General features: G+C 39.9%; 1 protein-coding gene across 16 annotated transcripts in view; it reads left to right on the forward strand.

Moving 5' to 3' along the window:
• The window catches only part of CtBP (C-terminal binding protein), a 135,992-nt gene extending 130,243 nt beyond the window's left edge, over positions 1-5,749 (forward strand). For all 16 annotated transcript variants that reach the window (XM_071675547.1, XM_071675539.1, XM_071675538.1 and 13 more), the window contains one exon: positions 3,329-5,749. The gene's annotated coding sequence lies outside the window, so the exon portion shown is untranslated. The remainder of the gene's footprint in view (positions 1-3,328) is intronic.
• The last annotated feature ends 5,917 nt before the right edge of the window (positions 5,750-11,666 follow it).

Here is an 11,666-nt window from a genome sequence, read left to right on the forward strand (position 1 = left end):
TATACATACCTATACATCTCAATGTACACATATATATACACACACAGACACATACATATATACCCATGCACACAATTCACACTGCCTTTATTCATTCCCATCGCCACCTCGCCACACATGGAATACCATCCCCCTCCCCCCTCATGTGTGCGAGGTAGCACTAGGAAAAGACAACATAGGCCCCATTCGTTCACACTCAGTCTCTAGCTGTCATGCAATAATGCCCGAAACCACAGCTCCCTTTCCACATCCAGGCCCCACACAACTTTCCATGGTTTACCCCAGACGCTTCACATGCCCTGATTCAATCCACTGACAGCACGTCAACCCCGGTATACCACATCGATCCAATTCACTCTATTCCTTGCCCTCCTTTCACCCTCCTGCATGTTCAGGCCCCGATCACACAAAATCTTTTTCACTCCATCTTTCCACCTCCAATTTGGTCTCCCACTTCTCCTCGTTCCCTCCACCTCTGACACATATATCCTCTTGGTCAATCTTTCCTCACTCATTCTCTCCCATGTGCCCAAACCATTTCAAAACACCCTCTTCTGCTCTCTCAACCACACTCTTTTTATTACCACACATCTCTCTTACCCTTTCATTACTTACTCGATCAAACCACCTCACACCACAACATCTCATTTCCAGCACATCCACCCTCCTGCGCACAACTCTATCCATAGCCCACGCCTCGCAACCATACAACATTGTTGGAACCACTATTCCTTCAAACATAGCCATTTTTGCTTTCAGAAATAATGTTCTCGACTTCCACACATTCTTCAAGGCATATATATATATATATATATATATATATATATTTTTTTTTTTTTTTTTTTTTTTTATACTTTGTCGCTGTCTCCCGCGTTTGCGAGGTAGCGCAAGGAAACAGACGAAAGAAATGGCCCAACCCCCCCCCCCCCATACACATGTACATACACACGTCCACACACGCAAATATACATACCTACACAGCTTTCCATGGTTTACCCCAGACGCTTCACATGCCTTGATTCAATCCACTGACAGCACGTCAACCCCTGTATACCACATGACTCCAATTCACTCTATTCCTTGCCCTCCTTTCACCCTCCTGCATGTTCAGGCCCCGATCACACAAAATCTTTTTCACTCCATCTTTCCACCTCCAATTTGGTCTCCCTCTTCTCCTCGTTCCCTCCACCTCCGACACATATATCCTCTTGGTCAATCTCTCCTCACTCATTCTCTCCATGTGCCCAAACCATTTCAAAACACCCTCTTCTGCTCTCTCAACCACGCTCTTTTTATTTCCACACATCTCTCTTACCCTTACGTTACTTACTCGATCAAACCACCTCACACCACACATTGTCCTCAAACATCTCATTTCCAGCACATCCATCCTCCTGCGCACATCTCTATCCATAGCCCACGCCTCGCAACCATACAACATTGTTGGAACCACTATTCCCTCAAACATACCCATTTTCGCTTTCCGAGATAATGTTCTCGACTTCCACACATTTTTCAAGGCTCCCAAAATTTTCGCCCCCTCCCCCACCCTATGATCCACTTCCGCTTCCATGGTTCCATCCGCTGACAGATCCACTCCCAGATATCTAAAACACTTCACTTCCTCCAGTTTTTCTCCATTCAAACTCACCTCCCAATTGACTTGACCCTCACCCCTACTGTACCTAATATATATATATATATATATATATATATATATATAAGGGAGTGGGGGGCTGGCAATCCTACCCTCTCTCTTTTTTTTTTTTTCCTCCAAAAGAAAGAACAGAGAAGGGGGCCAGGTGAGGATATTCCCTCAAGGGCCCAGTCCTCTGTTCTTAACGCTACCTCGCTAATGCGGGAAATGGCGAATAGTATGAAAAAAAAAATATATATATATGTTGAACAATCAGGGTCTGAATATAAAGGAGGGTGAGAGGTGTGCAAGGAATAGAGAGAATAGGAATGATGTGGTATACCCAATGTGCTGTCAATGGACTGAACCAGGATGTGTGAAATGTCTCAGGTAAACCATGGAAAGGTTTGTAGGGCCTGGAGGTGGATAGGAAGCTGTGGTTTCACTGCATTGCACATGACAGCTAGAGACTGAGTGTGAACAAATGTGGCCTTTTTTTGTCCGTTTTCCTGGCACTACCACTTCTTAGCTGTTTTCTGTGTTAGTGAGTAGCACCAGGAACAGAAGAAAGGCTGCATTCACTCAATCCATTCTCTAGCTGTCATGTGTAATGCACTGAAACCATAGTTCCCTATCCACAACAAGCCCCCACGGACCTCTCTTCAGTGCCTTTCATTATGACTTTTTTTCATCGGGGTTTTCTTAAAGGTTTCAGGAATTTTATATTTTGGGGGGAATTATTGTTGAACTTAGAAAATCAGTTTTCTTTGTCTTTTTCTTCTGTTTCATGTTATGACTAACTGTGGGTTAATTGTTGCTTTACTGGATTGAAAAGGATGGTTCAAGATGCTGAAATAAATGGGTCTGAAGACAGTCTCCTTGGGGTACTAGTACAGATTTCCATCCCCTTCAGGGGATTTCCAAAGGGAACAGGCATCAGAGGTATAGACAAATAGATATGTAGATTCATGTGCCTTAGTTCAGTCAGTTGACAGCATGTCACCTCTGTATGCTAAGTTGCTCCAATTCACTTTATCCCTTTGAACACCTTTCACTCTCTTGCATATTCAGGGTTCAAGCACTTACAATTTTTCACTCTGTCCTTCCATCTCCAGTTTGGTGTCCCTCCACTGTCTCTTTGACAACCTCTCTCATCCTCTCCATATGTTCAAACCATTTGACCACACCCTCTTCAGCTTTCTCAGCCAAACTTTTGTCATTACCAGTCCTATTTCATTTCATTTACAACACATTCACCCTTCTCTGCTGATTCTCATATATACCCTGTGCCTTGTATCCTTACAACATTGCTGGGACAACTGTACCTTCAAACATGCTCACTTTTGCCCTCCCAGGTAACGACTTCTCTTCCCACACATTCCTTAATGAGATGGGTTTGATAGGGCTTTCAATTGCCCATGCAGTCTTGGCTGTTAGAAAAAAAATGAAAAACAGTTATTAGTTGATAAAAAGAAAATATGGTGATCCTAACTCTGCCCTCCTTTCATCCTTAAATGGTTGTGGTACTATAATATTGGGAAGTGTTAGAGTAGCTTTTTCAGGAAATCTGAAAGGAGTTAGTTAAAATGAGTTATTAGAGTTGACTCTACTACCGAATATTGCATAGCACTATTTACTAAACATGAAAATTCTTCCAGAACCTTATATCTGTATTCATATCTTTCTTTATAGGTGACCACAAGTCAAGAGAGTCATTCCACCATGAGAGCTGAGTCAACATAATCGCAGATGGCTGCTACTCCACTCTGGGTGAATGGATGCCCATAGATCGTGCAGAGTCTATGTACAAATTTGTCCCCTCCCCCACCCAATCCCTACTCATGTTCCTTGATGTTTTAAGGACCAAGTCCCTCTCACCTCAAAATGTGCAATGGACACTATAGATAAGGAGGTGATAGTGAGAGGCTGAGAAGTAGTTTGCACGACAATACATCAAGATGTTGGAAGACCATTGCCAAAAAACATGGCATTGCTTTTCTGTTGTTATTTTTGTTGACGTTTTGTTTTCCTGTCAAGATGGACGAGGGGCCATATTAGCTACTACAGGCCACTCCTGTAATAGGGTAAATAATGTAACTCAGGTTCCAATCCCGTGTAATGTGTGTAATGAGACTATTGAATCCCAAAATGGAGAGATTTTAGGTAATAGGCTTCCCTACTCGGAAGATTAACGGGTTCAGAAATTATCAGTGTTTTTCAGTTCTGAATATAAACACTAGAGTAAGTGCTGTTATCCAAGATACAGGAATTTCTTAGGAATTCTTGAGAGTTCATGATTTTATAACATTTTTAATTTTTATAGAGCCATGAAGCTCAAAAATTAATCTAATCAAGCCTGACATGGTCATACCACTTACTCTAGTAGGGATCTCTTCCTTTTTAACAGGGAATGCTGCAGTACCCATCACGTTTATGATGTCAATCATAATGAAAAAGCAGAGTTTGTAAACTACAGTTTACAATTATTATTTCCTTTTCTTTTCTCTAAAGGATAGATTGCTAGGCATAAGGGAGAATTTTATAATTTTTGTGATGTTATGAGCTTGAATTATTATATTTGGTTCTGTAAAGGGAGGAAAGCAAAAATATGAGCAGCAAGAATGGATGTATAGGTATGGTCATAGTTTTCAAACCTTGTCCTGGTTCATGTGAGGTTTCTTCTGGAGCTCTATTGTCCTACTTCAGCATACTTATATTTCAAAACCTAAACAAAGGTTAGATTATGTTTCCTACCAGATAGAAATGTTACTGCTTGAGCTTGGTTTGTGAATGTGACAAGTGTGAATGGTGACAGGAAATTATGATTGTTAAATAATTATAAAGGAAGAGTTTAATATTTGAGTTTTCTCAGTATTGTTGTCTTGTCATACAGTAAGTCTCCAACTTGGTTGTTTGTTACAGATTCACTATTCTGTAAAACGTTGTTACTTAAATAGAGCAGACACTCATGAGCAGGTGGTACCTCACAGAGGCTACGGACATCTGTTTAACTAACTTCATTTCAAGACTCACACCATTTTTACATGTTTTGCTCAGTGCCAAGTCCTGAAACTTGAAGTCATTATCACTGGCATTAGTGAGTTGGAAGCCATAAAATCAAATAACTTTGTGTACATAGTAATGGTAAAGTAAGTGAAATCAGCAAATAGTGTGAAAACAGCACCCATCAGATAAATACTCACAACTGTGTTAAAACAGTTTAGCAGATTATAGGTGCTGTAAAGTGACCATAAGGTATGGAAGATAGCAGCCTGAGTGGGATTCATCAGTTGCTCCCAAAGTCATGTTGTGCTGTACAACTCTGGTACAAAGCGGACCTTTTTTTTTTCTGTTACACAGCCAATTGTTCCCATAGTTATTTTCAAAAGTCATGTTCCTAAATGAATCTGCACAAGGATATTGTGCAGTTGTAAAGATTTTGTAAAAATTATTAGCCACTTGCATCATAGTTATCAATAAAAGACACACTGGTTGTTGTCGTCTGGTTAACCTTAGCTTGTGTTTAAGGACTGTTTTGGTCTCAAATATTTTTAACTTAAGCTTACATGATTTTGAACTTCCTAATTCATCTTGTTACTCAAATAGTTTATACCCATCAGCACCAATGGTCACTTTTGTACTGAGAAACAAGAACCAGAGAGTGAGCACTAAGGTGAAATCTTCCCTCTCTTTGCTGCAGTCAGCTTTCAAAAATGTCATTCCATAAAACCTTTGGAATATAACTTAAAAGTTTCCCAGAAAGAGATGCTGTCAATTAAGCATTCAACAAGGATACAAGTGGCAATATTTCCTCTCAACTGGTGACATTTTAAAGAGAGTTTAGAAAGCAAGGCATGTGGTGAGGCAGGCATTTAGGTCAGAAAATGAGGCTGCACATAACCCTTCATGATCAACAGAAATGCTATGTTGGCTGCCCCAAATCTGTATATTCATGGTCTTTTACTAATTTTCAATGTTACCATTTGTTTCAAAATGCCATCTGAAATTATTGCTACTCAGCTGTCCTAAAAGCTTAAGTTTTCTAGTTAGAATGTAGGAAGGAATCTGAAGATATGATCTTCCACCTTATTTGAAAATAAATTTTATAAAATAGCTGATCTTTTTCATCAAACTCATCTGTCTAAACTATTATGTTATTTCCCACAATACTAAAGAGCATTGTGGGAAAGAGGTTTTTTAAGTACGTATGTCATTTTACGTATATCATTTCATGCTGAATTTCCATTGACACTCGCCACATTACCCTTCTGCTCTAATTCCAGTTTTCTCCATGGTCTACTATTTCTCACAAACACTTGGTTTAATCTGACTTTGTCTCCTGTTTCTTACAAATACATGGTTTATCTTCTTTCATTCATTCTGCACTAAACAGTATACAAGCAAGGGGAGTTGAACCCTAGTACAGAAAGTGTAAATAACAATTTCCTTCCTTCAGATAACTCTCTTGAGGCCAACTAATCATTGTTGAGAAACACAACAGGTCCTCTACAAAATGAACATGAACCAAAGCTAGATAAAAATGTCTTGTCTACAGATCAATATGAGAGCAAATGCGTAATTTAATTCTGAGAACTGTTTCATGCCTAGACTTTTCCATGTATAAATGACAGCAATATAAAGGCAATGAGTTGAATATGGCAGTAAAAGAATGTAATCAGGTGCTTTCCTGATGACACAAGCATGCAGAGTGATAAAAAAGAAGCAAATGTCAGAGATTCAAGAAGACATTTAATATAAACGAGAAGTAAAATTTCCAAAACCATACAGTGTTCACAAAGAACCTTGTCCGCCTCCCCATAAATTTTCGAAGGCAATGTCATACTTGCATTTTAGTATTTTGTCATCCTCCTTTGGCCTTGATTACCATTTGCAGATGTCTGAGCATGGAAGTATTCTAGGTCTATCTTTAGGGTCCATAGGGTCTTGATCTCCTGAATGAGGCAAGGCACTGATAAGGTGTTGCAGGAAGCAGCCACCTGATCGTGTATTCGGAGCGCCCAGTGTTGTAACCACATTTTTTTGCTTCTAAGCAAGAATTCAGGCTTCTTTCCCTCAGAAAGGTATGAACTAACCATCTTGAAGCACAGATGGAAGAAATACAGTGCCCAGAAGAGAAGTTCCCAAAAGGAAGTGGCAGCAAGGAAGAGTAAAGAAAAAAAAAAACATCCTTCTCTCAACACAACCTGAAGCTTACTGAGGAAGGGTGCTGGCACTTAAACCATTAGAAGCACTAGTCTCAGTGACCAGATATATGATGATTTCACCCTCAGAGCATCATATCCTTATTCCCATAGTAAACCTTGGTTGTGTATTGCCTTTGAAAATATATGGGGAACGGACGATGTTTTCAGAGGACACTGCACACTAGAGAGAAGACAGCATTATTAAGTAAGTAATGGGTGGTATGATAATGAGAACTCTGTAAAAGACAAAAAATATTGATAAAAATTTCAGATCGGGGAAGAAGTGGTAGAGGATGTGTGGATCAGGTGTTTGCTTTGAAGAATGTATGTGAGAAATACTTAGAAAAGCAAATGGATTTCTATGTAGCATTTATGGATCTGGAGAAGGCATATGATAGAGTTGATAGAGATGCTCTGTGGAAGGTATTAAGAATATATGGTGTGGGAGACAAGTTGTTAGAAGCAGTGAAAAGTATTTATCGAGGATGTAAGGCATGTGTACGTGTAGGAAGAAAGGAAAGTGATTGGTTCTCAGTGAATGTAGGTTTGCGGCAGGGGTGTGTGATGTCTCCATGGTTGTTTAATTTGTTTATGGATGGGGTTGTTAGGGAGGTGAATGCAAGAGTTTTGGAAAGAGGGGCAAGTATGCAGTCTGTTGTGGTTGAGAGAGCTTGGGAAGTGAGTCAGTTGTTGTTCGCTGATGATACAGCGCTGGTGGCTGATTCGTGTAAGAAACTGCAGAAGCTGGTGACTGAGTTTGGTAAAGTGTGTGAAAGAAGAAAGTTAAGAGTAAATGTGAATAAGAGCAAGGTTATTAGGTACAGTAGGGTTGAGGGTCAAGTTAATTGGAAGGTAAGTTTGAATGGAGAGAAACTGGAGGAAGTAAAGTGTTTTAGATATCTGTGAGTGGATCTGGCAGCAGATGGAACCATGGAAGCGGAAGTGAATCATAGGATGGGGAAGGGGGCAAAAATTCTGGGAGCCTTGAAGAGTGTTTGGAAGTCGAGAACATTATCTCGGAAAGCAAAAATGGTATGTTTGAAGGAATAGTGGTTCCAACAATGTTGTATGGTTGCGAGGCGTGGGCTATGGATAGAGTTGTGCGCAGGAGGGTGGATGTGCTGGAACTGAGATGTTTGAGGACAATATGTGGTGTGAGGTGGTTTGATCGAGTAAGTAATGTAAGGGTGAGAGAGATGTGTGGAAATAAAGAGTGTGGTTGAGAGAGCAGAAGAGAGTGTTTTGAAATGGTTTGGTCACATGGAGAGAATGAGTGGGGAAAGATTAACCAAGAGGATATATGTGTCAGAGGTGGAGGGAACGAGGAGAAGTGGGAGACCAAACTGGAGGTGGAAAGATGGAGTGAAAAAGATTTTAAATGATCGGGGCCTGAACATGCAGGAGGGTGAAAGGCGTGCAAGGAATAGAGTGAATTGGAACGATGTGGTATACCGGGGTCGACGTGCTGTCAATGGATTGAACCAGGGCATGTGAAGCGTCTGGGGTAAACCATGCAAAGTGTGTGGGGCCTGGATGTGGAAAGGGAGCTGTGGTTTCGGTGCATTATTACATGACAGCTAGAGACTGAGTGTGAACGAATGGGGCCTTTGGTGTCTTTCCTAGCGCTACCTCGCACACGTGAGGGGGGAGGGGGTTGTTATTCCATGTGTGGCGAGGTGGCAATGGGAACAAATAAAGGCAGACAGTATGAATTATGTACATGTGTATATATGTATATGTCTGTGTGTGTACACACGTGTATATATGTATATGTCTGTATGTGTACATTGAGATGTATAGGTATGTATATTGTGCGTGTGTGGACATGTATGTATATACAGGTGTATGTGGGCGGGTTGGGCCATTCTTTCGTCTGTTTCCTTGCGCTACCTCGCTAACGCGGGAGACAGCGACAAAGCAAAATAAAATAAATAAATACATAAGGCAACTAAAAGGGACTGGAGTAGGGAGATGGCAACCCTTCTCTTCTCATATTTCAGTGTCTAAAAGTTGAGAGAGAGTGCTCAGCCTCCTGGAAGGCTCAGGGTGTCTATTCCTGATGATAATGCAAGAAATGGTGAAAAGATATGAATGAAAAAAGTAAAACTTTTTTAAGGTTCCAGTCATGGACAAAAGTCCACATTAAGGCCAGGCCCCAATTGAAATATAAAGAGAATTATGAAACAGAAAAAGACAAGGGAAAGTATTAATTAATTTTGGAGGAATTGAAAGGCCTATCTTTTGAAATGTGCCAGGTCATAGTTATTGGGAAAAACATGAGAAGGTAGAGAGTTCCAAAGCTTTGATGTGTAAGGAAAGTAGGAGGTATCAAAACAGCCCACCCTTGAGATGCCGATGGCAACACAACAATCATGTGACGCAGCAGGCTGCCGAGTATTGCATAGTCTAGTTAGTGGTGGGGGTACACAAGCAACCACCTCTTAGGAGCAGAAACCAAAGTAATACCTATTGAAGAGGGAAAGTGAACCAACATTGCAGCACAAGGCAAGGGTTCAAGTTTGAAAGTTACCCTAGGACAGTTTATAAGTTGGACTGCTTTTGACTCACTCTGTCAAGTAAGCACACAGAGCTAGAACCACCCCAAACGTGAGAGCAGTACTCCACAAATGATGACTCAATTCTTTGTATAAACAGAACAACTTTTTAGAAATTTCAGCATCTAAATAGGAAACCCAGTTTCTAAGAGCCAGACTTGGCTATTCCTGTAATGTGGAGTTTCCGAGAAAGAAATCAATCATACCAAGTATGTTCAGTGGGTCAAGAGGTGGAATTACAGAACCATCAAAGGAGAGATCAGACTTATGGGTTTTCGAACAAAAGATGGGTAGAACTTAGGTCTTGGAGGCATTAAACTAAACAAGATTTTGTTTACCCCACTGAGATATCCTATCCTAGTCTTGAGTTTATTGAGAAAGCTGTGTCAAGACGAGATGCAGATCGAGTAAGAGAAGAGGGAGCACAATGAAGGATATGGATGAATGCAGTGTTGAATCATTAGCATATGAATGCACTGGATTATTTGTGGAGGAAAGGAAATCATTGAAAAAAGGAGAAACAGTGTAGGGAACAGGACAGAACCACTACTGATGGAGAAAAGTGGGGAGGCTGATCCATCAACTATCACAAAGATAGATCCATGATGCGACACTCTGTCAAAAGCCTTAGATACTGCTTAATCATATGGTTAACAATCAAACAAATAGAATACTTTGGGGTGGAATACATAACTTATCATGAGCGGCTGAAAGAACTCTTAACTTTACAGTCTAGAAAGAAGAAAATAGATTCATAGTAATCTATGCATGGCAACAACAGAAGGGACAAAGGACAATGAAATTAAAAGGCCCTCAGCAAAGAAGAAACTAAGTTATCTAAACTCTGACAAAGCTCTCATCACCCACAGCACTTACTAAATAATTATGAACCCATCATCACAGCCATCCAAAATTAGTACAAAAAAAATTATTCATCAAGAGATTTTTACAATGGCTTAAATGACAAGGGAGTTATTTTCCATTCTCTTTGTATGCAGTGTGCCAGTCTAATTAGTGCCCTATTTGTAAAAACCTGTTTGTACTGTAGAGGGAGGAAGTTTTACACTTGTGTGGCCCCAGCTCTTGAACATTCTCTACTATCATGCAAACTCTTCAATTCATTTATGCTGTCAGTATAAACCATGTCCTCTGTCATGTTATTCCATCCACCAATGTAAAACTATAAAAGCACTACTTTACATCTTTTTTTAATAAGTGGCATCCCCTTATATGATGTATACCCCACTAAGGGACTTAAAAAAGAAAAAAATCCATGAAAGATTATTATTCTTAAACAAAAAATATATGACAATATGGTAGATCTGTACTCAAATGAGTGATGCCCCTCACAAATGAATATTTTTTTCTGTCAAGGCCATCACCATGGCTGGTTCTGCCAGACATTTGAGGTATCCCTTGTCATATGACACAATATGTATGCACTTACTTTACTACACCAACTTTATAGTTTCCATAAATTCATATGTATAAGCAATTGCTCTTGTAATGCTATTTCTCCTCTTGCAGTTAAATGATGTTTCAGTATTTACCAAACATATGTATACTTACATATTTCAGTGACTGCTTTTCATATGGTACATCTCAAAACATGAGTGTACGCACAAAGGCACATCACATTTAGTATACATTTTTGTGCTCTTCTCTGCCCGTGAGGGGTGTTGGCACAAACAAAATGACACCCACGACAGAAATGCTGAAGGATGTTGGCTGTGTTCCCTTCACAAAGCTATAACAGTGATTTGTTTCAGTTGCAATCATATCCATAACCAAAATACTCTTAAGAAATTGTCCAGCTCCTTAGAATTATCAGACAGAACAAGCTCCTGTTATGCCTAATTCACCTCTTATCAAAAGTTGGCACTATGCATCCATGCCCATGAGGCATATGGTTTAAGTGATAAAGGACCTACCATTCTCGCAATGGACTGGGATCATCTTTACCCTCAATGCTGGCAATATCAAGCTCTTCCTCCTACCTTCATTCTTCCATTTCTTTGACATCTTCATGAAACTATATCTACTTGATTCATCATCACTTTCCTCTAATAAGTACATGTAATAATTTTGGTTTTCTTTTACGGCTCATGCAAGGTGAAGTTGTTCTACTATATGTGGTGGTTACAAGCCACTCGAGCCAAAAAAATTTGGACCAATGTATGAAAATACTTGTGTATTTACAAAAATATAAACTTCACACTCTCTTCCATTCCAAACCCAATCTTGTTTTTCACCAACATGGAGTTCACTAGT

The sequence above is a fragment of the Panulirus ornatus genome, chromosome 21, assembly GCF_036320965.1.
Source record: "Panulirus ornatus isolate Po-2019 chromosome 21, ASM3632096v1, whole genome shotgun sequence".
In the NCBI taxonomy this organism is placed as follows: Eukaryota; Metazoa; Arthropoda; class Malacostraca; order Decapoda; family Palinuridae; genus Panulirus; species Panulirus ornatus.